This window comes from Lissotriton vulgaris, chromosome 2_1, assembly GCF_964263255.1.
Source record: "Lissotriton vulgaris chromosome 2_1, aLisVul1.2, whole genome shotgun sequence".
NCBI classification, from domain to species: Eukaryota; Metazoa; Chordata; class Amphibia; order Caudata; family Salamandridae; genus Lissotriton; species Lissotriton vulgaris.
Window position 1 is genome coordinate 173,831,701 of NC_141687.1, and position 26,523 is coordinate 173,858,223.

A 26,523-nucleotide genomic window follows, 5' to 3' on the forward strand; every position below is an offset into this window, starting at 1 on the left:
AACAGGACCTGGAGACATGTCTCCACCAGTTCCTGCTTGCCTACCAGCAGACACCTCATTCGACCACGGGTTGTGCCCCAGCTACGCTCCTTTTGAGGTGCTTCCCAAGGGATTTCATCCCTGAAGACCTCAACTGGGCACCGCCAAGTCGGGACATAGACAGGGCCCAGCAGAAATGTAAAGTCACCAATGAAAAGGCCACCACCAGCAGAGGGGCCAAGACTTCATCCGTGCGTGTAGGATCCTGAGTGTTCCTCAAAGATCATAACCCTGGATGTACGTTTCACATACCTTACGAACCAGAGGTGTGGACGGTCATCAGGGTGGATGGCACGATGGTCACTGTTCGATGAGGCCGACACTCGGTGGTGTGAAATGTATCCTGGTTCAAGGAAGTCATCAGTGTCCCCTTCTCAACAGGACATCATCGGAGGAAGAAAAAGACTCCTGTACGTGTCCATGGGACCTACTGCAAGTCTTAGGGTGACTCCGACGTGACAAGCACACCACGGGAAGGTCATCAGGGCTTATCCGGTAATGGAGACCCCGAGAGGTCCCAGGGGAGCGTTGCAATGGACCCTGACATAATGTCATTTCGCAGCCAACGGTACCAGCTAAGAACCAACCCCGCACCCAGCCATGGACTATGTGTGCTTAACCACCGGGTGGAGGCGAATTTGGCCATGACCTTGTTGTCAAAAATGTACTGAGTTAACACTTTGTTCTAATCCTCTTTCTTTTCATTTTTTCCATTCGTCTAAATCTAAAGGAAAGGAGAGATGTAGAGGGGCACCCGGCCTCTACAGGACAATGCATCAGCACCTCACCCCTCATGACCGGGCTCGGTCCGTGGGAATAAATAATGGGGCTCGAGGTCGCACGTGACCTTCGGCCGCAGTACAACCCAGAGTGTACGTGTGTTGTGTCATGCGCTGTGAGCAGGACAAGACCATATGCATACCAGCCCCATTACAGTCCTCTGCCTTGTGCGCCGAGGATCCTAGGAGTACCAGGTCCACACCGAAGTGCCAGTGGAGGGAAGTATACCTAGTAGTACAAGGAAAGAGCACTTCAATGTTATGTTTATTTTTATGCAGTTTTATACAGAGCAAACTGGACTCAAAAAAATTGGAGCGCCTTATAAGAGTACCAGTTACATTACATAAGGTCATGTTCATATATTTAAGCCCGGGGACATACGTGATTTGCATAGAATCACAGGATGATTTGTCAGGTAATACTGTGTGAGAGAGTGCACGCAGGACATGGGGGACAGTGTGTGATAAATAATATCAGGAGGACTCACTTGAATAAAAATATTAGAGGAAGAACAGGCAGCATGTACATTAATCAATGTGTACTCGCACACATGCATGAATTACTTAGGGAAATTCTGCGCGCGGACAGGTGTCCTCGTGCCGCGCCTGCTGCACGTGTGCACTGGTAAATGAATCTGCATCTGTAATTAAAGCAGTTCTTCATTGCACTGATCTGGGCATGACATGAGCGCACTTGCATAGATCTTCATCTCTTGACTCAAATAGCCCCTGTGCTGAGGCCTCCAAGAAGTATAGTGCATTCTTCTAGTACAGCGTGAACACAATCAGCTAGTACAAGAGGACATTTAAGGAGCGCCTGCACCACACGCCTCCTCAAGCTTCTTATTGATTCAGACATTATAATTAGGCCTGGGCGGTAATTTCCGTTCCGCTCGTGGAATTTGCGGAATTTGGGTAATTTCGCGTTCCACGGAGAACACGGAATTGCTAAAAATTCCGCAATCCGCTGCTTCGCGGAATTTTTGCTTGTTCGCGCTTTCAAAATGCGTGTTCACAAGATATTTCTCCCGAGCACGCAAACAGCATTCGTGAACAGGAAAAAAGCATTGCGAACGGGAGGAACAAGCAATTCCGCGTGTTCGCTGAACTTTTGCCTGCTCGCGGAGATTTGTTACCGTTTCGCGTAGCTTTGAGTAGCGCAACAGCAAATTCCGCTCACCCCTAATTATAATACTCTGCCCAACGCTGAATTCCGTGTCAGTGGAGTTTTTCAATAACACCGCCGAAGTCCGCGAACTGGAACTCTGCAAGCTCCGCCCTGACCTTTCCACAGGGAGCCATCCCCCGCCCTTGGTGTTCGTATTGTCAAATACATTAATAACCTTACACAAGTGCTTAAAGATGGGTCGATGGGTGTTGTTGCGCATAAAATTATTGACTGCTTGGCTGACTCCATTACTATGCGTGGTGGCGGGGAGCCTTTCACCAGTCACCCCAATAAATAAACTATATACTTTTTGAGGGCAGCAAAGAGGGTGATTCACTGAGTATCTAAGATTGGTCAGGGTCCTGAGGGGCAGTTTGCTCCCTTGATGCTGGGCCTACAAGATAGCAGGTGTTCTACTGCTACTCCAGAAAAGCGTCCAGTGGAGCCAGAGTGTTGATAAAGACCAGTAGTTCATTTGTAAAAAAAAATGTTAGGTACCGGGGCCCTCGTCAGGAGGCAGCTGGCACCAGCTCATTTCTCCTATTAGCACCGCCTAAAACAGAACCAACTACTAGCCATGACATTGGGGAGAGGATGTGGCTTAATGGCCTGAGCTGCCAACATCGGAGCTGGGGATCAGGTTCGAGTCTCAGTGACAGCTCAACATCCTATGATTATGGGCAAATCACTTAATATCCCCGTAAATGAATGTGCCAATAACTGGTGCTCATGAAACACGCGGGGTGTTGGGGATTAGGTGCTGGTGCTAAGCATAGGAAACCACAGCCTCAAATTAAGCTCTGGCAAAGACCAGAGAGGCAGCCTTGAAACTGACTGCTGGTGTCCTGTACTGCTAGTGCCAGTGAGCCACCAGAAACCAGAGGCAATTATTTCAGTTCCTCGGGTTGGATACATGAAAGTAGGAATCTTTAAGGTACACGGAGCTCATCTACCCATTGTTTGACAGCTATCAGCAACTGAGCCGAAGTCAGCACACTGAACTTGTTAAAAGAGATGAACTTGTTTGGAAGGTGCGATGGAACGAGCTCTTCTTTTTCCGCGCAATGAAATGATGGGTACAGTAATGCTACGCTTGTGCTTTGCCTACTGAGAGCTCACTGTCAGCCTTTTCAGCCAAAGAACCTCGGCCAATAATAACTTATGTGGGGATTTGTTTTGCTATGTAAGTTGCTTCTTCTGTTCTCATGACCAAATAAGCACTGGAAATATGAGTGTATTACACTATTCTCTACAACAAACACCAGTCGAGAATTTGCAGGACATCAATGACACCTAGGGAAATGTTTGCTTCTTTTACAACATTAGATGTTGACTTATTTTTTACAAGACGTTGCTAAGCTTAAAGTACCTAACAGGTACAATATATTTTTTTCTAAGTAGCCATTCGCTGCTGTACAAGTCAACAAAGCCCCAAAGGGGACAGATGTAACTAAAACTAAAACGGAAAACAAGAGAAAAGGGCAGAGCAAAAAGAAAAACAACTAAAATATAAATAACGCTTCTAGGAGTATGGTCAGAGTCTGAATGGCTGAGTCTAAAATGAAAGTAACATGCTACATGATATTAATGTTCCAATTTCAGAATTCTATGCATTTTCTCATGTCTCACGGGTTGTAATCCTTGTTCTGCCTTCCAATGACAGTCAGAGAACGCATTCCACATTACATACTGCTGAGATATTTGTAGCTCTGGTCGCAGACTACAATCGCATTACAAACGCTCAGTGGGTTAATGTGCCTCCTATAGAAGTGTGTTAGCAATGGTATATGCATTAGGTGCTTTCTATAGTCACATGGATTGGTCAATGCAACAGGTTTATGTTTGTCACCTGTAAGTCACGAGAAATGCGAATATGCGCGCAGGCATGCACAGTTTTCACACAGAACGTGATGAGGAGGGCAGCCCGGGGACACCGCAGCTAAGGTAAGGTGTTTTTTAATTACTTTAAGTCGTTTTTTAAAAGTTGTAAGTAATTGTTAATAGGGCGGTTGGGAGGCGGGTGGCGTAGTGGAGCTCCACGGAGTTCCACTGAGTTTGTTATCAACTCTGTGGCCCTCCGCATAGCCCCGCTACGCCCACTGTGCCCGGGGTAAATAAGAAAGGTAAACATTAAACATTTTTCGATGTTGGACCAAAGATGAGCTCAAACTCTGACCCCCACCCCCCACTTCCCCATGGCACCCTAATCTATGACTCCATGTATCTTTAGTTAGGCTACGTCTGCTGTATGTACAGGGCAGGCTGCACTTCACCATGCTGCGTGGAAGGATCTTAAAGAAGTCCTAGGGTGGAAACAAGTCAGAGACCACAGGTCAGTGGGCTTGAGGAGGTTTTACAGTACCAGCCTGAGTATAGTGCTTCACATACAAGAGCACTGCAGGCATGGGCATCGACAATGAGAAGTATTAATGGTCTATATTCTGTACCATCTTGCATACTGCAAACAAAATGTCTAACTGTAGGAAAGTAGGATCCATCTTTTATGGTTACTTGTGAACTCATCTGAAATTCCTGACAAAGGTGGGCATTGTGCTATTGTGCTCGCAGGTTCACCTCAGCAAGAATCAACCCTTGGGGGGCATGGCTGAGCGCTGAAGGAGATGGCAGCAAACTAGAGCAGCTCCTTTGAAGCATCCACAAAAACCCCCCTTGAAATCTGACCAACTGATCCGAAAATGGAGAACCAGAGCCAGCAGTGTAACCAGAAGTAGCATCTGCATCACCTCACATGAATCGTGACCGCTGGGAGACCGTGCTTCTGATCCGTGGGGTGGCAATAAGAACAGCTGAGGACAGCGGCCTTCACAGCAAGTGGAGCCCGGGACTGGCCTGGCGAGTGAGTGAGTGAAGGCGCGGAGGAGGCGAATTGCGAGGCGTGAAGAAAATAAGTCGCAGATCATGAAGCCTTGTCCTCCTTCACAATTCCTCCAAACGACGAAGTGAACAAAGGAAGCCAAAAGAAAGCAAGAAGGCCTCAAGAGCGGATGGCGGGGATGAGAAATCAGCTGTGCATAACGCGGAAAGAGGGTTCCAGAAACTGCAACAGCCATGCAGCGAAAAATACAGCGAACAACACGATACAGGGTACCTCGCTCCCGACTGCTGAAGCTGGTCACACACCAGGCGCAGTGCCCAAGAGAACAGGGAGAGGGGGTGAGGGGACGGAGAAGGCAAGTCGAGAGACAGGGGGAGAGTGACTTGCTGGTGCGGCGCATCGCCCAGCTCCGTGGGCCCACCTCAAAGCAACAGTGAACACTAAGAGAGGCCCCCGAGGCGGGACGTGAACATGGAGCCGCTTGGTTCAAAGGGGCAAGCCTAGAGACTGCAACCACTACTGCCACGTAGAGCAGGGATATACCAGAGGCCATTGTGAAGAGAAGATGTGATTCAATCCCTGGACTCCAGTAAGAGGGTGGAGAATTCCGCAACCCAGCTCACACCCAATAAAACATTGCTTTCAGGACAGTGAAGCCTGCAGAAACCCTAAAGGGCCTGAGTCAAGGCCCACCGACATGGATTAACATTGGGTGAAAGATCTTAAATGGTCACACCCTAATAGCAAGAACGGGAGTGTGAGCCTCAATATAAAATATACCCCCAGGTGGGTCACAGCCATAAGCAGCTGCAGCACACAGGTATGCTATATAATTAGGGGAGTACAGCAAATCAAAGGAAATTAGGAAAGGAAAGGTTGGACTCCAAAGAAGAGTAATAAAGCCGAGCTCTCCCTACAGAATTAGATGCAACGAGGTGACCGCCACGAATTGCTCGCCAAAGGTCGAGGGTGTGCTTAGTCAAAGACACAGTATAGGTCGCCTTCGCCCCTAATTACTAACTTAAACATCAAGTGACTAGAGAAATAGGCCCCACTGTTTGGTATAAGCCAACATCATGTTCAGGTCCTAGGAAATTCACGCTAATTTAAGGTGACTCGCTGAAGAGGATTGTAATATCGAACAAGAACTTTGAGAGCGTGAGAAACCTGACAAGCTGAGTGAAGAGGATTCCCCCACAGGCAGGCAGGAGGGAGTACCCCCATACTCCTAATACCTTGTGAGTCAACAAACTTCGTTTAGTTACCAGAGGTGATGGGGGAGAGGACCAAAAGGTGGGCACCAGACTAAACTCTACAAATTTACGGCAAATAGAAGTCACATGGTGGAAACAGAGATTTCACCCTAGCTTACTCCGCCTGTCCAGCCACACTCGGAGACTGATTAACCCTCCCTTAAGAATAATAGGACAGTACTTACATCCCTAGTGCAAAGAATGGACACCATCACGAATGAAGTCTTATTTCTCAGAGCAGACCTGAGCAAAATAAGAGATAAAGTAACCACAATGGAGACCACGGTGACCGTGATTAAAAACTACGCAGCACCAAGTTAAGGAACTGCAAACAACCTGTTGTGATATAGAAGCAAAATGGATGACTATGAGGGAAGATCATGCCAGAATAACATTTGGATTATTGGAGTACCAGAGCGCGCAGAAAGGCAGGCAACATCCCTATTTGTAGAAGACCTCATAACTACACAAATGCAACCACGAGGTCTCTCAAAAATGTTCTCTGTAGAGAGGGCACACTAGGTCCCAGGAGGTAGGCCCAAACCATGAGGCCCACCCAGATCTATCCTGGCCAGAGTGTTCAACGTTCGAGACAGGGACGTTATTCTATAGGCAGCAAGGAATGGATCACCAGTTCACTTTGAGGACAGCGCAATAACCTTCTTCCCTAACTTCACTGTCAGAGTTCAGCAACAGCTGCAGACCTTCAACAAGATCAAGCAGGAATTGCGCAGTTGTGGAATGAATATTCCAAGATATTCCCAGCAAAATTAAGGACTGAGGCAGATGGCAAAGCCTGGTTCCACGAGACACCGGAGTTGGCAAGGGAGTGGCTGGAGGGATGGAGGGAGGCAGGGAAACCGGAAATGGGAGGACTCCAGAGGAGGATCAGTGAAGATGGCCTACATGGTCCAGGAACATGATATGGGCACAGCTGAGTATGTGGTTAAAAGGTGAGCCAGGTGTTACAACAGGAAAGAACATTAAGGCAGAGACAAATGGACATAGACATCAATCTAGTAAATAATCGTTTCTACTGGTACCCCACTGATATATGGGGTGGATGGTGGATACAGGGGAATAGCCCCGAATCCCCACCAATGGCACAGAATGGGAAAGTGTGACAGGCACTCTGAATAGTTGGGGACTCGGGCTGTTCTAAGTCCGGATTGCAGGGAGGCAGGGAGGAGGGTATTTCATATATTGTATTAAATAGTGTTATTGTTTATGGAAGGGTGGCTATGGGAAGAATAGCAACTCCAGGTTAGTTGACAGGAATTAACAGAGTTTGACAGGAAGAATACAATGTGTTAGACAGGTTAAATAACACCGGGAGAGTGAGGAAATCAGAAAGGCTAGCTAATTTCCCCAATATCAATCATGTTAATCAAGAAGAACTGACTCGTAACAAAAACATATAACCCTCGATAATTTATTAATGGGGCCCTATGGCAGCGTTAACAAAACAACTGCAAGTTAGTCCTCAACATCTAGGAGAAAACTAATAGGTTTCACGTTTCCTGGTCCTGACAAAAGCCAGCATATGACAATGACTGGCTGAAACATGTAGACCTTTATACAGGACACATGAGTGAAAACTAAAACTCTAGACATATCCGCCATATCTATTTTTACCCCCGCAATAGGGCCTCATTAATAAATTCACTGAGGGGGACCATATAGACCGTTTTAAACTCGCAGATCAATGCATCACACTAAACACAAAAAAAAGCTCTGCTGTAATTCAGGCATCGCAGCACACCCAGGGTGCACTCGGCGCCTGGGGTGGGAACCCAATGATGAAGCATGCCACCAACTAGGTTGGTGGATGAGGGTTCTTTTAAAAAACAAATCGGTTTTCCAAACACAAACTGATCAAAGGGTTATATGTTTTTGATATGAGCCAGTCCTTCTTGATTAACATGTTAAACAGGTTAAACCAGTTACAGGAAAAAGGAACATGGGTGATCCACCACATCTCAAGAGTAGGATACAGTCATGCTCGAGGGCAGAAGGTAGGGTAAAAACCACAATTGAAACGTTTAATACATATAATCGCCCGGTACTGAGACTTCTCTCCTGGAAAGTAAATGGACTGGGAGATAGAATTAAAAGAGGAATGGTACTCTAATACATAGAGAATAGATATTATTAAGAAAGTGTGATAATCAGCACAAAATAAGCATAATGCAACATTGCACATCGCATTCTATCACGGGAAAACAACGCTTTGTCAACTGCGTATTCACAACACGGCGGTACCATGCGATAGGCTCACAAGCGTTAAATGTCCGCATTAAAACCAATGCGACGCCAAAAAAAAAGTGAAACACCAACGCGAAAATAGTAGCGATGAGGCCAATCGCGATACAAACAACAGCGATACCCAGCAACAGGCCAGCAATTCCCACGCGTCATGAGGGAAAAATGAACCCTAAAAGCAAAGTAAAAAAACAGAGAAGACAACATATGAGCACAACTCTACTGCTGTGACGAAGAACAAATGACTATTGTCCCACATCAGATAGGCATCTCCCCACAAACAGCCACAATATACATTGACATGCATTCTGTATGTAACCTGCGCCAATGCGGAAACATACATGGAATACACTGTGAAACCACATCTTCTCTTCACATTGCAGAGGGACAATCAACACCCCCTGCACACAGACGTGCCATGTCCATGATCAAGCTAAAATGCAAGCATGGACTAATGTTGGAGCAGTGACTCCCCTTTATGTACATGTTGCCCATGTCGTGGGACTTGAGTCACAGGGTACATCCCTGCATCATGGCGGCACATATCAGAGCCCAAAAGAAGACCTGTTGTCACTTGTAGGCCACAAATGACAGCTGAAATGAAATTAATTGGGACACGTGAAAAGCCGAAGGGTGGGATACCGTACCAACTGTGACACACAGAACTGGCAGTTCAAATATGTGACACCCTAAATGGCCTCACTGCACAGAGGAGACACACCCACCATCCATTATCAAATTCCAAAATTGCTAGCACTACATGTCGCACCCATATATGTCTGAGTGAAGTGCCTGTACAGATCAGTGACATGCAAGCAGGGACTGTGTCTTGGAATGCATTTATTTTCACATGCTGTGCCTGTGGTCCTTCATCGTACTGTCCCATGATTGCTAAGTACCGTGACAATGTGATGTCAACAGGAGAAGAAATTGTCCATGATGGTGTTCCTATGGGCTATTCCTGCTGCAGCTGCAGTGGGGTGTGGTCCACCTGCCTCATCTTCATCAGCATCGTCCGGTGCATCTGGTACACATATGTTGTACAACAATCATCTTGCACACGATGTCTGGGCTGTCCAGGAGTTTTCCACCTGTGACATCCAGGCACCCGCAACATGACTTCAACACGCCAAACGTGCGCTCCTCGATGCCTCAGGTGCGTTTGTGGGCCAAATTGTACTACCTCTGGGCCTGTGTGTTTGGGGCTCGGAGGGGAGTCATCATCCAAGCGCAGAGTGCTTATCCTTGGTCATCGGTGACAGTGCAGAGAGACATGAGTCAAGACTACGTACTGCATGATGTGTTGACAGACTCACTGGTTCATCGGTGTGTGATATGTGTGACTTAGTGATTCCTGTAGGACATGAACTGCTTTTTGCAAATGAGCAGCATCAATGTGTATTACATAGCCTCACTGCTGCCCCTCCCTCCCCTTGAGCATAGTCAATAGTGTGCGCAGCGCGGTTGCAACACTTGTACCCCTACAGCACACCATTGTCATGCCTGTCTGCGCATATCCACAAGCCTGACTATGACACAGTGGTAATGCGCGCTGAAGGTGGCTGGCCACATGTGTGTAGGCTCATTGTAAGGACAGGGCTGACACAGATGTAGCGCACCTGCCTGGCTGAACTCACCATGCAGTTGAGGGTAGACATTTGGTGCATGCTGCGCTAATAGCGACACACACAACAGTTGGCATGTGTGATCCCTGACCCCGAGCAGGCATGCCCTCTCTCATGTACCCCTTTGGCCGAGCCCGCCCTCCGGGGGCATGCCACATAGCAACATTGTCCATTACGGAACGGGTGGCGCAGACACTACAATAGAGACACCCGCATGAGTCACTTCCTTGGCAAGGCCTGAACTTAACCACACCCAGATCCACGTGTAGAGGAGCCACACGCCTAAGCTGTACTGTTGCACACCTGTCAACTCCACTTACAACTCCAGGAAGGTACGACACGGCTACATGTCCCAGGTCTACCCCAATGACTGCGGTGACATGGTTGCGCCCGCTTTACCCAGCACAATGTAATGTTGAATGGCCCGGGGCCTTCATGCATACATAATGACCACATGGACACACTGAGTGAGTTTGTGGAACTGGCTAGCGGCACGTGCGCCCGGCCCCCTTAATTGCCAGGGTCACATGTACAGTGATGTCTGTGCTGGATGGGTGTTGGGTAGTGTAAGCCACCCCTCAGGGGTTGGTAATCAAAACTAAGTTCCAAATGTGTGACCTACTAGTCCGCTGTGTCAGCCGGTGGAGTATGTCAATGAGAAAGGAGTACTGCGGGCCTGTGTCTCGGAGGCCGTGATGGTCTGAGGAGGCTGGCAAGCTCGGGGTCTCGGGCTTGGAGCTTGCACCGGCACGTGGTAGGCTCTCTTCGACACACGCCAGTATCAGGAGGTGAGGCCTGGGTGCACAGGGGCGGGCAAGACAGCTTAAGGGTTGGGGGCCCGGGGTGCAGCAGGCGCACAGGATCGCAGGCACCAGCGCGCACAGCAGCAGCCTTGTGGTGGGGTGAGAGGCGCCGCCCTGGCAGGGACGTTGGCCATTCCGGAAGAGGACCACGCCCAGGGCTACAGGCTTTTTATTGACACCCCTACACTAGCCTGGCGTACGCCGGGTTCAGCCCACTCCGCACACGCTTACTGGGGGGATGTAAAAAGCTACATTTACGTGATCTTCCCCACTGGTTGGGGTAACATGGTTGCATCCACTGTCCACTACACTCCAGATACCATCAGTGTATGTCGTCATAGATGTGTCTGTGGTCTGCATACTGCAATCTGACCAGCATATCCATGCCACACTTGGCATTGTGTACATTTTTATTCATGGGTTACTTGCCTCCTTCGCACATGCCTGGTTCCCACCTCTCCCCTCATTCTGCTAATGTGTGGCTGCTCTGCCATGCCATTGATGGCTTATGTACATGGCTGGCCCAGGTTGCCACAGTAGGTTGTGCTGTCGTGTCTGGTGGGTGGGAATGTTGTTTGACATGTTGTATGTGACTTTTTGACATGTGCATTCCCAAAGTTGTAGATTGCATGATTGTGGATTTGAGGTATGTGGTGTGTTCATTTGGTACTTAACAACGAGCAGTGCATTTCTGTAGGTGCCAGCCTGGAAGCATTGGTTGATGATGGACAGTCGGAATCATGCACACTGCCTGGGTAGTTGCCGACGACGTTGGTGAAGCGTCCCCGGTGGTCCACTTTTGCCAGCACATTGATGGAATGCGTGTGCTTTCTGTTGCGGAAATTGTGTCAAGTGTCGGGAGGGGACACACGTAGAACATTTGTCCAGTCAATTGCCCCCAACACGTGCGGGAAGCCAGCTATGGCGTAGAAGCCTTGCTTGATCTCCAGCAGTTCCTGCGCAGTGTGGGAGAAGTATGGGTACTGGGGTACCAAGCTGATGATTGCATCCAGGAGAAGTTTGAGGAACTTTGATAGGGCTGGCTTTGAGACTCCTCCAACTCTGGCCGTTGTTAATTGGAAGGTACCAGAGGCCAACAGGTGCAGCACAACCAGCAGCTTTGTCTGCGATGGGATGTTGGTTGTCCGCTGTGTTGGTACCGGCAGCCTGTGGGCAATGATGTTTAGGATGCGATGGATGATTGTCCTTTAGAGCCTGTGGCGGGCAATGAACTCTAGTGTCAAGTCTGTGTGGCTGGTGCATTTTCTGAAGGTCCGCTGTCTGTGTCTGCGCTGCCTCTGTGGAGGTCCGGGGGTGGCGGGATGATGCGGAGGCTAGCGGGCCTGAGGGTGGTGGCGATGGGTGTTTGGGCTCTGTTGGGCTCTGAGCTGCATGATCAGTAGCTCCATAGCTTCTGTTTGTCTTCAGGTGTGGGTCTGGGCTGAACTCCCTTTTCTGGTACAGGCTGTCATCTGACTTTGCATTAGGTCAGAGCAGGTGTTAATTTCCTGCTGCTAACACGCCTTATCGCTTGTTTTGGGTTCTTATTGACGATCTCGCTGGTCGTTGAGGATGTTGCAGAGTGGTGTTGTCGTAGATTTTTGCACAGGAATGCCTACTCTGCATCTCATTAGCGATAGTTGCCGGGCTCATCTGTGGCAATGTTTTTTGCTGCTGCTATCGCAGGTAAACTGGTGAAATGGGTTGTTTTCACCAGCTTGTGATTGGGGCGATAAAGTGCAGTTGACGTTAAATCCTTGAGAATATGCCCCTAAGCATCACCCCCACGACATAGTTTTACTTCAGGAAACATACTTTATCCGTAACTCCTGTAACACCCTAGACCGCTGGGGGTACAAATTGATAGCACATGCAGGCTTCACAATGGGTTCAAGAGGGGAGGGGATACTGCAGAGGATCTGGAGGGATAGAACGGTAAACGTGATGTCGGTCTATGTCCCCCCAACACCGCACACAGGAGCATTCCAAAACATAGGCAACATACTGTTGGATTTGCCGGTGGGGGAACTGTCGATTGGGGGTGACTTCAATACTGCACTGTCAGTTCAGGCAGATAGATATTTACAGCGGACCACATAACAAGCTATTTCCCGTCTACTTGCCTTCCTGAATGCATTGGGGCTGGTGGACGTGTGGCGAACTGATAATTCAACAACACAACAGTACACATTTCATTCGGGAGCACACAATAGTCTCTCCAGAATATACTACATAAATACACTGTCGGACTTGGTGGGGAAGTTTAGGGAAATACACCACCTGGCAAGGGGAATACCGGACCATTTGGCGCTTTGGGTGATCTATTCAGAGGGGGGACCCATGGTGGCTTAAAATCCTCAAGATAAAAAAGTACTGCTTCAAGCGATAAAAAACTATTTTATGAAAACGTGGTGCTGGTCCAATCCACACAGACATTAGGGGAGGCATACAAGCCTGTGATAGAAGGGCAAGCCATTTCCTCTGTAGCAGGACATAAAAAAGAGAAAAAAGTAGTGATCAAAAAACTAGAGTGCGAACTCCAGCATATCTAGGAAGCCCTAATTGATAGTAAAGCAGATGAGACCAGACACATCCTTAATTGAGAAAAAAAAGAATACTGTGAACTGGCCACAGACGCATCAAAAGGCCCACTATACGGCGACCAGACACAAAATAGATGAATTGGGAGACAAGACACGGAAACGACTTGCCTGGTTAGACCGGCATTAACAAGGCAATAGGCTACTTACCGCAGTATCCTTTAAGAGAAGGAGAGAAGCTTTGAGACCCACAATACATTTCAGACACATTTGCTGCATATTATAGTGAGACATACTCACCCTTCGGGGAATCAACAACAGAGGAAGCCAGGGAACTGCTTGCAGACATTCCCCTACCCACTCTCAATACTGAGGCTTTGACACTAACAGAAGGTGAAATAACAGAGGAAGAGATAATGCAAGCGATCCAAAACATACAATCGGGGAAAGCATCGGGGTCCAATGGCCTTCTGATCGAGCCATATAAACTTGCAACAACCACGATAGCCCCCCACCTGAAAAACATGTACCTGGAAAGCTGGGGGATCAGGGGATAATGCCCGAAGACCAACGTCTTGCCTCCATATAGTGATTCATAAGGAGGGAAAACCAAAAGAAAACTGTGCGTCCTATCGTCCTATCTCGTTAATTAATGCCAAAATCCTAGCCAAACTACTCGCAGATCCCCCTGGCCAGGTCATGTTCACTCCAACCAATCAGGCTTTATTCCTCGAAGAAATACAGGGTTTAATCTATGTAGAGTCCACGGAACGCTAGGAAGGGTAAACACACTAAGGGAAGACGTGGTTATGTCACTCGACGCCCGTATGTCCTTTTGACACAGTGGAATGGCCATACATGTATTAGAAAAATTGGGATTTAGCCCCAACATCATGACATGGATTAGACTGCTCTATTCTGACCCTCTATCGCAAGTTGTGGTTAGCAATACAACGCCTTACAGATTTCCCTTGAGGAGGGAGACAAAGCAGGGATGCCCCCTATCACCTGTAATTTTTGCTTTGACGTTGGAATCATTGGCTTCCTGGGTACGGAGGGACCCTTGATTAGGAGATTTCAATGGACCGATGGATGGGAAGACAGAATATCCCTGTACGCAGATGATATCCTCCTTTACTTAGCATCCCCCAAAACCTTAATTCACAGGGTGTTCAATATATTCACCGACTTCAGTAGATATTCAGGCTATTACATAAATTGGACAAAATCCACCATTTCGGTACTGCATGGACAGTCCCCCACACTTCCCAGGGAATGTTAGGCAGAGGTGGTCAAAAGGGTTTCTGATACATGGGGGTTTTGATAGCAGTAGACCCAGATCTCTTCTTTAGCCACAATCTCTTGGCTCCCCTACAGCGCCTACAGGGAGATTACCCTCACTGGAGGATGCTGCCTCTCTCCTTCCTAGGGAGAGAGGCCCTCTTCAACATGATGGTGCTTCCCCGGTTCCTCTATATGCTACAGATCACACCATATACTGTGTAGGAAAGTAGGATCTACTTCTTATAATAACCCCCACTTTTTGCTGATGTTTTACTGTTTTCGACTTAGTCTGGCTGGGATGCTGCTATTCAGGACCCCAGCCTAGCTGCTTTCTCCTCTAAATTGATTGCATGTGCTTTAGGTACACTCCAGATTGGATTCTGGGTACACTTATAAGTCCCTAGTATACGGCATACTATGTACCCAGGGCATAGGTACCCCAGATGCCTCTCAGGGGCTGCAGCATGTATTATGCCACCCCTGAGAGACCATTCAAAATGACACAACAGGTCTGCTACAGCAGCCTGTGTAAGGTGGTGCATGCACTCCTTACTTAGATATAGGTTCACTATATCTATCCTTATCACTGCACATATAAACCTATCAGCCACCCCTATGGCAGGCCTTATCAAGCTTTCAGAACCTCTATTCCGTGGATGTTTGTGATGCAGCCAACCAAATGCTCTTAAGTGCATTATAACCTCACGGTAAATCCTAACTTTAAAACAGCTGCAAGGAAAAATGTTGTGTTTGGTGTCAAACACCTCGGAATCATATCTCCCCGCCAGTAACTGGCGGGGGAGGCATGATTCCACCCTCCTAGAGGGAGAAATATGACTGCACCAGTACACCCGGTACCAGCCTTCTCGACCCTGGCATCACAAGATGGATGCTGCCAGCCACAGATATAAGTCTAGCCTCCTGCTGCTGGATGAAACTCCGGCAGGGGAAGCTGTACAATAGGTTTCCTGTCACAGTGAGGTGTGACCACCTCCCAGACAGGCTCTAGTGTATTGGGGCTGTGTGGGTGCACTCCAAGATTGCTTTGATGTCTACACTGGGGGCACATTTGGTGTCCCTGTGCATAGTCCAGCTCAAACCGGTTGCAGGGGCTATCAGCCGCTGCTCTGGCATGAAACTGGACAAAGGACATGGGTGTAGCCACCCCTCTGTCCTGACCCTCTCATAGGTGAGTTCCCATAGTTTGTCCCACTCCTTCCTTGGGTATAAAGAAGGAACCCCTGACTAAAGGACTTTAGATTTTACCTGGACTGAACTCTGTTACGGAAACCAAGTATTTCGATGAACTGCACGACGCTGGATGACTGAAGAATCTCTCTTGGAGTAAAGGAGTTACTCCCCTGCAAGGCTGGCACCTAAACGGATATGACCGGTTTGCATCTATGCAGATCAAGACGGACTCCAAAGATTTTGCAAGACAGGAGGTGGGTTCCCAAGCTTCACCGAGGCCAACCCGTGCTCTCAGCAAACCTCAGACCCGCAGCCCTCGTGGGGACTATGCAACCAGAACCCCTGGACACCGGAAACATTTGCAGCAGCATATGCTTATTTGCAATCCCCGAGGCTGTGCTTTGGGCTACTTGTAGTCCAAGCCCCCAGCAGCGTTTCCACTGAACATCACTGGCCTACACTCTACGAGTGTTCCATGGGCTGGTGTTTTGTGATTCCTCTTGAGGCCCCTTCATGATCCCTGGTCCGTCACCCTGTGGTCCCAGAGAAGGAAACCTTAACTTTCTGTGGGCTTTCCTGGTTGCTCCAGGTGTGCCCTGACGCTTCATAGCTTGGGGAGTCCCAAGGACATTGTTGGTCCTCACCGAAGCATCTTTTCTCTGACTGCAAGGGTTGCAGTTGCCAAGGCTTGTTGGTCTCCAATCCGGACACCGACTCCCCAGCTCGCGACATCCTTCGTGGGACAGCTCGCCTGTGGACTCTGGTCATCGTTGACATCTCCTGGTCCCCGTGGCTGCAGAGTCAAGCTTCACCTCTTTGCACCTGAGGCACCTGTCATCGGTGGGCATTCGTCTATCGAGCCCCTGGTCACTGGCAAGTGACCCTGACTCTGTCCCCTCTGCTTTCAGGTTCTTCTCATCTCCGATCCCAGCTTGGATCACACCGGACACTTTCCTCCTTCACGGCAGCAGCACTTTACAACACCTCTCCATTGAAAACGACGAAGATTCCCGACACCATTTGACACCTATGCACCCGGCTTCCCTGGGTGAGGTAACACGAGCACTCCGGTGCTCACAAAGGGTGCTGGCCCTAGAACCTTCTAAGTCTAAAAGGGTATGCTCAAAGTCCTCTTCTAAGTGTCCTTAAACTCTAAAATTCCAACTGCGACTTTCCTATAGGATTGTATGGAGCTCACAGCTGTGTTCTCACACTGCATGTGTCCCCTGTGGGTCCCCTGTGTTACCACCTTGGGTGGTTCCTTGGGGTCCTAGCGATTCTATGTGCTCTAGGCACTGTGTCTAGTGAAGTCAGGATTGTTATACCACTTTCTTAACATATGGTTTGGTCTCCCCCTTGATCCCACAGTGTATTGTGCTATTTACTGTCGTTCTAGTGTTTTGATATTGTGTATCTTGAACTAAAATCTCATAAAGAGGTTTAGCAGAAAGTGTGTAGTAAGAAATACATATATTTTATATATACCTTTTGCAGTTCTCCTTTCATTTAATCATTCAGGAGGTTATAATCTGGTAAACCAAGCTGCTTTACATTCCTTCTGAAGGCTGCTCTCCATAGCTACCAATAGGATAGCTATCAATAAATGTTGACTTAAACCTAATCATCTATAAGGGTTGTTTGGACTGGTACAGAGTGCCCACTATAACTAGTGGACAGCATATAACAGACCAACTTCTTGCATTGGTGTGCAGCTGTTGGATTCAAGCTTACTATTGCTTTACTAGATAATCTCATTGAGGGACTAACTGAAAACCACGTTAGGTACTTAGGTACATATATAACAAGTCTAGAATAAAGTAAGTTCTACTGAACTTAGAGTTGGGTAAGTCAAGGGTCTAGCACACCCTTTCTCCAACTCAAGAGTACCAACTAGGTTAGGTAGGTGCCTACACCACATAACACTAGTATATCTTCAAGAGCTGAAGCCAGTGGCTCCAGGCTGACTAAGTATGATCAGCGAGATTCTCAGGAATTGAGAAATATGTGTGGATCTAGAAAGTTGAAGACAAGGGAGAACCCTAGAACTCAACGCCTCATAGAGGCTTTGCTTTTAGATGATCTCAGAAAGACCCAAGGGTCTGATGAGGTTGGGAGGGGCTGCAGAAGAAGATAGGCAAGGAGGTGAAAACATTCAAGACCCTGATACTGACCAGGAAGATCAAGATGATTCTAACCTGGACACTACAAATCCTCAAGAAGGTGTGGGAGAAGACCCCAGTGGTCCTCTATTTACCCCAGTAGTCCTCTCTTTACTCCACCTGAGAGGGTTCACAGTTTACCAAGAAGATCCAGATCTCCTTCTCAGGAGTCTAATCATTCTGGAGCTGTTATAGGGAGCTCTGTTAAACACAAGACTGCTTCTCATAACAGGGAGTCCTCTTATGATAAGAAGTGCCAACTGCTTGACTTTGAGAGAGCTAAGCTCAGAATCAAGAGAGAGAAATTGGCCTTAGACAGGAAATCCCTGGAGCTCCAGAGATCTTTACACAAGTTGGGCTAGAGTCCCATGGTGGCAGCAACAGTGTCCCTATAGGTAGAGAACATACTCATTACCATAGGAACTTAAACAAGATTGTCCCTCCCTACCAGAGTGGGGATGACATCCACAAATGGATAATTGCACTTGAGAGGGCCTGTAAAATACAGAGGGTCCCTCGGGAGCAGTGGACAGCAATCTTGTGGCTCTCCTTTGCAAACAAAGGTTTAGAGGAGGGGGCCTAACGGCTAGGGCGGTCAACCTTGAATCTGGAGAACCGGGTTCGAGTCTCGGCAATGACACTGAACATCCTGTGATTCTGGGCAAATCACTTAATTTCCCAGTGCCTAACAAAAAAACAACAAAAAAATGAATGTGTCCTCATGTAACGCAACTGGTGCTATGTAAAGAGCTCTGATACCCGATTAGAGTCAAGTTCGCGCTATATAAAACTCTGTTAAAAAAAAGAAAAGCTCCTCACTGTAAGAGAAGAGGATGCTGATAATTACTGTTAGCCGCCATGCTTCTTGTACACTGTCTTTGTCCTAGGTGAGAGAACTACCCCTCCCATAATGCATTAGGAGGGTATGTGGCTTGTGTGCTTTCCCATACTGCACAGGGATCCTGTCAGCTGACCAGCACAGCTTATTAGGTGTTAGCGCCAGGTCCCGGGTGTTTGCCTTCACTTTCCGGTTGGACCACGCCCCTTTGAAGTATGAATCCCCCTGCCTCTCATCTTCTTGTTACCTGTGACCGGACCGTTATTCTTGCTTTTAGCAGCTCACAGAAGCTCTGGGCTGACAGGATTCCAGTTTCCAAACAAAGCGCGAGGAAGCGCTGTTTTCATTCCTTTTTGAGGGTTTTGTGTTTGCCAGAAGCTAGTGCGAGAAAGAGCACATCAGTGACTATTTTTTTGCCTGGAAGCGCGAGGATGCGCTACTCTTGCAGAATCCTTTAATGCCCTTAAGCGCGAGGTTGCGCTAATCTTTGTTTTGCCTTTTGCTGTAACTGCTCCACCCTCAAGCGCTAGGACGCGCTACTCCCGAATCGTGATTTGATTCCTCCTGCAGGCGCGAGGAAACACAGCTAGCAGGTGTTCTTCATTTTAGCAGAGAGCGAGGTTGCTCTCAAAACGCTGCTGCCTTCTATCTTCCCAGGAACCTGGAACCATATGAAACCAACGTTGCCTTAATTTTTGCGGTACTTGGAGGCTTCGCTTAAGTTGTACTACATGAGTACCAACAACTTTGTGCTGCTGTGTCATTTGCACCTCTTTATTTATAATTATCTAACACTCTATGCAGTAATAGAGCGAGGGTGTTTAAAAGCCTTCCCTGGGAGGATCTGCAAGACTTTGTCTACCTAAATTGTTTCATGAGTGGACATTGGGCAGACGTATGCCTTTTTCAGAATAAGACTGGTGGCAGGTCAATCTTTCCCTGTTTGAGGTATCCTCTGATTTCTATTTCTTCTTCTTTTGTGGATTGGATAAGGAACTATCCTGACAAGTTCTCACTTTATGCTTATTACTGTGAGTATGTGAAAGTACACAACTTTATGTTTATTACTGTGAGTATGTGAAAGTACACAACCCGAGCCTTTGAAAGCAGTTATATAGCCTGTTGTTTATTAGGGTGTTTTTCCTTTACCTGTACTCTTATTCTTGTCTGTTGTTACAGGTTCATTGATTTGCCCCATCGTCCATTTGGATTGGTTAGGAAGTCCCTTGGTGGTCCAGCCTCGTTTCTTCACTCCCTGGAGATACTGTTCTACCCTTCTGAGTCTATTACCAGAGGGTGTCGGTATCTCAGGGGAGAGGAAAAACCTTCTCTTCGCTCCTGTGGAGATTGGTACTTCTGTTTGGAGACCCAGGGCCTCGACAATTACACGTTTTTGAAGAGTGCTCTGACACCCAAAAGGCACACCCAAAAGACACTCAAAGGCACAGAATCAAGTGGCCCGCCAACAGGACCTCAATATCATCTCCTACGCTGACGACACCCAGCTCATCCTCTCCCTCACCAAGGACCCGCACACCGCAAAAATCAACCTCCACGAGGGAATGAAGGCTGTCGCTGACTGGATGAGGAACAGCCGTCTGGAGCTGAACTCGGACAAGACGGAGGTACTCATCCTCGGACCCACCCCCTCAGCCTGGGACGACTCCTGGTGGCTGACCACACTGGGAACAGCACCGACACCCACCGACCATGCACGCAACCTAGGATTCATCCTCGACTCCTCCCTCTCCATGTCTAAAGAGTTCAACGCCGTCTCCTCTTCCTGCTGCAACACCCTCCGCATGCTCATCAGGATCTACAAGTGGATCCCGACCGAAACAAGAAAAACGGTGACACAGGCCTGCGTCAGCAGCAGACTGGACTATGGCAATGTACTCTACGCAGGAATCCCATCCAAACACCTACGATGACTACAACGCATCCAAAATGCCTCCGCCCGACTGATTGTCAACGTCCTCCGCCGCAGCCACATCACCCCCCCACCAGAGAGACCTACACTGGCTCCCCGTCGACAAGAGGATCTCCTTGAAGCTCCTCACCCAAGCAGACAAAGCACTTCACAACGCCGGACCAGCCTACCTGAACAGCAGACTCAGCTTCTACATCCCCACCCACCAGCTCCGCTCCGCCAGCCTCGCCCTCGCCGCTGTTCCCCGCATCCAACGAACAACCTCCGGTGGCAGATCCTTCTCCTACCTCGCCGCCAAGACCTGGAATACCCTTCCTACCCACCTACGGCAGACCCAAGACCTACTCGCCTTCAGAAGACTCCTCAAGACCTGGCTCTTCGAGCAGTAGCGGCACCCCCTCCCCTCAGCGCCTTGAGACCCTCACGGGTAAGTAGTGCGCTTTACAAGTACTCTGATTGATTGATTGATTGACTTTGTAGATTGTGCTACTAAGGCTCTGGAAGGCTGGTTACTTGGCAGTAAAGTGTGTGATTTTAAAGGATTGTACAATTTAATTATGAGAGAGCAGGTCCTTAATAATCGTCAAAATCAGTTGTTGCATCGGTACCTGGTGGACTCTGATCTGATCTCTTCCCAAGAATTGGGCCAGAAGGCAGACAAGTGGGTCAGACCCAGGGTGAGGCAGAAGGTTCAGAACCAGGGTGGTGACTCTAAGAAGCAGGATTCTAAACACTCTGATAAGGGTGGGGAGAAGAATGAAGACCAGAAGTCTTCTCAAGGGCCCCAAAAATCTGCATCTGATGGGGAGTCACAATCAAACAAGGGAAAGGCAAGAAAAACCTATGGTGTAAAATCTGTAAGCAAAAAACCCATTGGACAAGTGACTGTAAAAAGTCCAAGGACTCAACTTCCACTACCACTGCCCCTAAGGTAACTGTTCCTCCTAGTTCAGCTCCAAGTGGTAGTACTCACAATAAGGGTGTAGTAGGGTTAACCCTGGGATCTGTGATGGACTCTGGCCTAGTCAGAATTCCTACTCAGGCTGTACAGATATGTGATGGGGGCATGGATATGGCCTCATTATTTGTAAGTCCCAGTAACTTGGGCAAATACAGACAGCAGCCTTTGATAAATGGAAAAGAGGCCTTGGCATTCAGGGACACATGGGTAAGTGTCACAATGGTGACAAAAGATCTTGTGGCAGTGGCGCCTGAGCAAATCATACTTGGTGAGATGTACCAAGTGACCAATGCTAGCAATGTCAGGACTGATCATTCCTTGGCAGTTGTTAATTTCACCTGGGGACAGGTAACTGGCCCTGAGAAGGTTGTGGTAAGTGCAGACCTCCCTGTTGAATGCTTGTTGGGTAATTATTATTATTATTATTATTATATTCTTATATAGCGCCAGAATCGACCCCCGAAGGGGTATCTCCGCGCTTGCCTTGGGAACCCGTCCTGGTTTTTCCCTGTGAGATAGCCCCTACAGGGCATCCCCAAGGTGAAAGCCAGGCATCCCGCCGCGGGGGGCCGTTGTGGAGATTAAGCAAGCTTAATGCCCAGAGTTGCAGAGTGTGAACCCATGATTAGGTCAGGCACCGAAGCGAGAATTATCGAGTCCGTGGACATTTGAGCTCAACACCCTGCCGCGTCGGGAATTGAACCCTGGTCCCGGGTCTGACCTCTGCTTCAGGGTCTGCCTGCTCTAACCAGTGAGCCACATGATTTAGAAACTTCAGCTTGGGCTGAAGTGGTACTCAGGACTCATGCAGAAATGTTTGGAATCCCTGCAGATGTGTTTGCTATGGCTAGGTCACAGGCAAAAAATGTATAACACTGAACAGGTCCTGGATCCTGGAAGAATGGACCAGGCGCCTCCCAAGAAGAGGAGCAGTAGGGGAATGGCAGTGGCTTCCCCACTAACTCGGAATACAGATCAGTCTCTTGAGGGAGATGATCTTAGTCCTGGAGAAGGGACTGTCCCAGATGAGCTTGAACCTGATCAGGTTGAGTTCTTGGCGACAGGGGGCCCTTCCAGGGCAGATCTGATCCAGGAGTAGCTGAGCTGCTCCTCTCTTGAACCCCTCAGACAACAAGCTGTTGCTGAGGCTGCAGGGAGTGCTAGTGGGTCCCATAGGATCTACTGGGATAATAGACTCCCTTACTCAGAGAGTAGAGACCCCAAGCCTGGTGCCACCAGGAGGTTGGTTACAACTCCGAAGTTTAGGGGCTTCCTATTGACACTAGTACATGACATCCCCATAGCAGGTCACCTAGGCCAAAACAAGTCTTGGGACAGGCTTGTTCCTCACTTTAATTGGCCTCACATGACTGAAGACACCAAGGAGTTTTGTCGCTCCTGTGTCACCTGTCAATCCAGTGGTAAGGCAGGTGGTACTACAAAGGCCCCCCTGATACCACTACCTGTGGTGGGTGTTCCCTTTGAGAGGGTTAGGATTGATATAGTTGGTCCCATGGATCCTCACACATGCATCTGGGCACAGATTTATACTGGTGGTGGTGGACCATGACACTAGGTCTCCAGAGGCAATTCCCCTTAGGACCACCACAGTACCTGTGGTAGGAAGGGCCCTCCTAGGGATCTTTTCCAGAGTGGGTTTCCCTAAGGAGGCAGTATCAGACAGAGATGCAACCTTTATGTCTAGTTACTTGACTGCTATGTGGAAGGAGTGTGGAGTAAATTACAAATTGACCACCCCTTATCACCCACAATGCAGTGGGTTAGTTGAAAGGTTCAACAAAACCCTCACGAGCATGATCAAACGTCTCCCAGAAAAGTTTAGGCACAGATGGGACCTACTTTTGCCCTGCGTTCTCTTTGCCTACAGAAAGGTTCCACAGAAGGCGGTTGATTACAGCCCATTTGAACTTCTGTTTGGACATCCAGTTAGGGGTCGATTGTGCCTAGTGAAGGAGAAATGGGAGTTACCTCTCAACCCCCCTAAACAGGATATTGTAGACTATGTACTTGGTCTCTGCTCCTGGATGGCTCAGTACATGAAGAAGGCAACTAAAAACCTTGAGGCTAGCCAGGAATTACTGAAGGCCTGGCATGACCAAAAGACTGTTTATTAGCCAGGACAGAAAGTATGGGTGTTGGGCCACTTTGGCCCCAGCAGCCCTCCAAGACAAGTGGAGTGGCTCTCATACTATAATTGAGCAGAAGCGAGGGGTCACCTACCTGGTGGACCTTGGAACTCCCTGGAGCATCCACAGGGTTCTTCATGTCAACAGGCTCAAACCATATGTTGATAGGGCAGACATGGGCTTGCTCATGGCTACTGATGAGGGACAGGAGGAAGAGAGTGATCACCTCCCTGGCCTGCTCTCACAGAACCCTGATGATGGTTAAGTTGAAGGTGTAGCCGTGGCGGGCAGCCTAACTGACCAGAGGCAAACTGATTGCAGAAAAGTTCTCAATTAATACAGAGATATGTTTTCACTGACTCCAAGTCATACTACCTGGTGCACTAATGAAGTGGACACTGGAGACAGTCTGTGGGTTAAAAATAAGATTTACAGGCAACCTGACCATGTCAGGGACTGTATCAGGACTGAAGTCCAGACGATGTTAGAATTGGGAGTTATTGAACCGTCAGAAGGCCCTTGGGCTAGTCCAGCTGTGTTAGTCCCCAAACCTCACACTACAGATGGTAAGAGAGAGATGAGGTTTTGTTGTGACTACAGAGGTTTCAATGCAGTCACTAAGACAGATGCTCATCCCATTCCAAGGGCAGATGAGCTTATAGATACTTTGGCCTCAGCCAAGTTTCTGAGCACAATTGACCTGCCAGCTGGCTACTAGCAGATCAGAATAGCTGATAATGCAAAGCCAAAACTGCATTGTCTACCCCCTAGTGGGCACTACCAATTTGTGGTGATGCCCTTTGGTTTGAAGAATGCACCTGCCACTTTTCAAAGGTTGATGAACAAAGTCCTTACAGGCCTGGATGACTATTGTGCAGCCTATCTTGATGATATTGCTGTCTTTAGCTTCACCTGGGAGGATCACCTGGTCTACCTGAGAAGTGTTTTAGGGGCCCTGCAGAAATTTGTCCTCACTATCAAGGCCACCAAGTGCCAGATAGGGCAGAGTCAAGTTGTATACCTGGGCCACCAGGTAGGTGGAGGTCAGGTTCAACCATTGCAGAGCAAATTCCAGACCATAATGGACTGGGTTGCTCCAACCACTCAGACTGAGGTCAGAGATTTCTTGGCCCTGGCTGGGTACTATAGGAGGTTTGTCAAAGGTTATGGATCCATAGTGACCCCTTTGAATTACTTAACTTCCAAGAGAATGCCAAAGAAAGTTCAGTGGACAGTTAGCTGTCAAAAGCATTTGATGACCTGAAGCAGGCCATGTGCACTGCTCCCATTCTGCAAAGTCCTGACTACTCCAAACAATTCATTGTCCAAACAGTTGGGGATAGGGGCTGTTTTATCACAAATGAATGATGAAGGTAAGGATCAGCCAGTAGCTTTTATTAGCAGAAGGCTGACCCCTAGAGAGAAACGTTGGTCAGCTATTGGGAGGGAGGCCTTTGCTGTGGTTTGGGCTCTGAATAAGCTGAGGCCATTTTTATTTTGCACTCACTTCATTGTACAGACAGACCATAAGCCCCTCTTATGGCTAACACAGATGAAGGGTGAAAACCAAAATATTTTTAGGTTATCCATTCCCCTGCAGGGGATGGACTATATAGTGGAACATAGACCTGGGAGTAACCATGCCAATGCAGATAGATTCTCCAGATATTTCCACTTAGAACATGAAGTCTCAACTGGTCAAGGTTAGGTCAAGTAGTTACCCCCACTTTTTGCTGATGTTTCACTGTTTTCAACTTAGTCTGGCTGGGATCCTACTATTCAGGACCCCCAGCCTAGCTGCTTTCTCTTCTAAATTGATTGCATGTGCTTTTGGATTCTGGGGTACCCTTATAAGTTCCTAGTATGTGGTATACTATGTACCCAGGGCATAGGTACCCCAGAGGCCTCTCAGGGGCTGCACGATGTATTATGCCACCCCGAGAGACCAATCAAAATGACACAACAGGTTTGCTACAGCAGCTTGTGTAAGGTGGTGCATGCACCCCTTACTTAGATATAGGTTCACTATATCTATCCTTACCACTGCACATATAAACCTATCAGTCAACCCTATGGCAGGCCTTATCAGTTCTGAAGACAGGGTGCTGGGTTTTATGTGAAAGGGTACTCCTGAATGAGCAGAGCCCCTCTGCAGCCTTCGGAACCTATATTCCAGGGTTGTTTGTGTTACAGCCAACCATAAACTCTTAAGAGCATTATAACCTCACAGTAAATGCTAACTTTATAACGGCTGCAAGGAAACATGTCGTGTTTGGTGTCAAACACCTTGGAATCATACCTCCCCGCCAGGTATGATTCCACCCTCCTAGAGGGAGAAATATGACAGCACCGGTACACCCGGTATCAGCTTCCTGACCCTGGCATCACAATATGGATGCTGCCAGCCACAGACACAAGTCTGGACTCCTGCTGCTGGATAAAACTCTGTCAGGGGAGGCTGGACAATAGGCTTCCTGTCACAGGGAGGTGTGACCACCTCCCACACAGGCTCTAGTGTATTGGGGCTGGGTGGGTGCACTCCGAGTGCTTTGATGTCTGCACTGTAGTAGTAGTAGTAGTAGTAAAATCAAAGTTTATTTAGACAATAGTCTATAAACCATACACAAGACCATGGATCCACTTAGCAATAAAAAAATTTACATCATAGTTCATTTTAACACTCTATACACATTTAAAACCATAAAAGC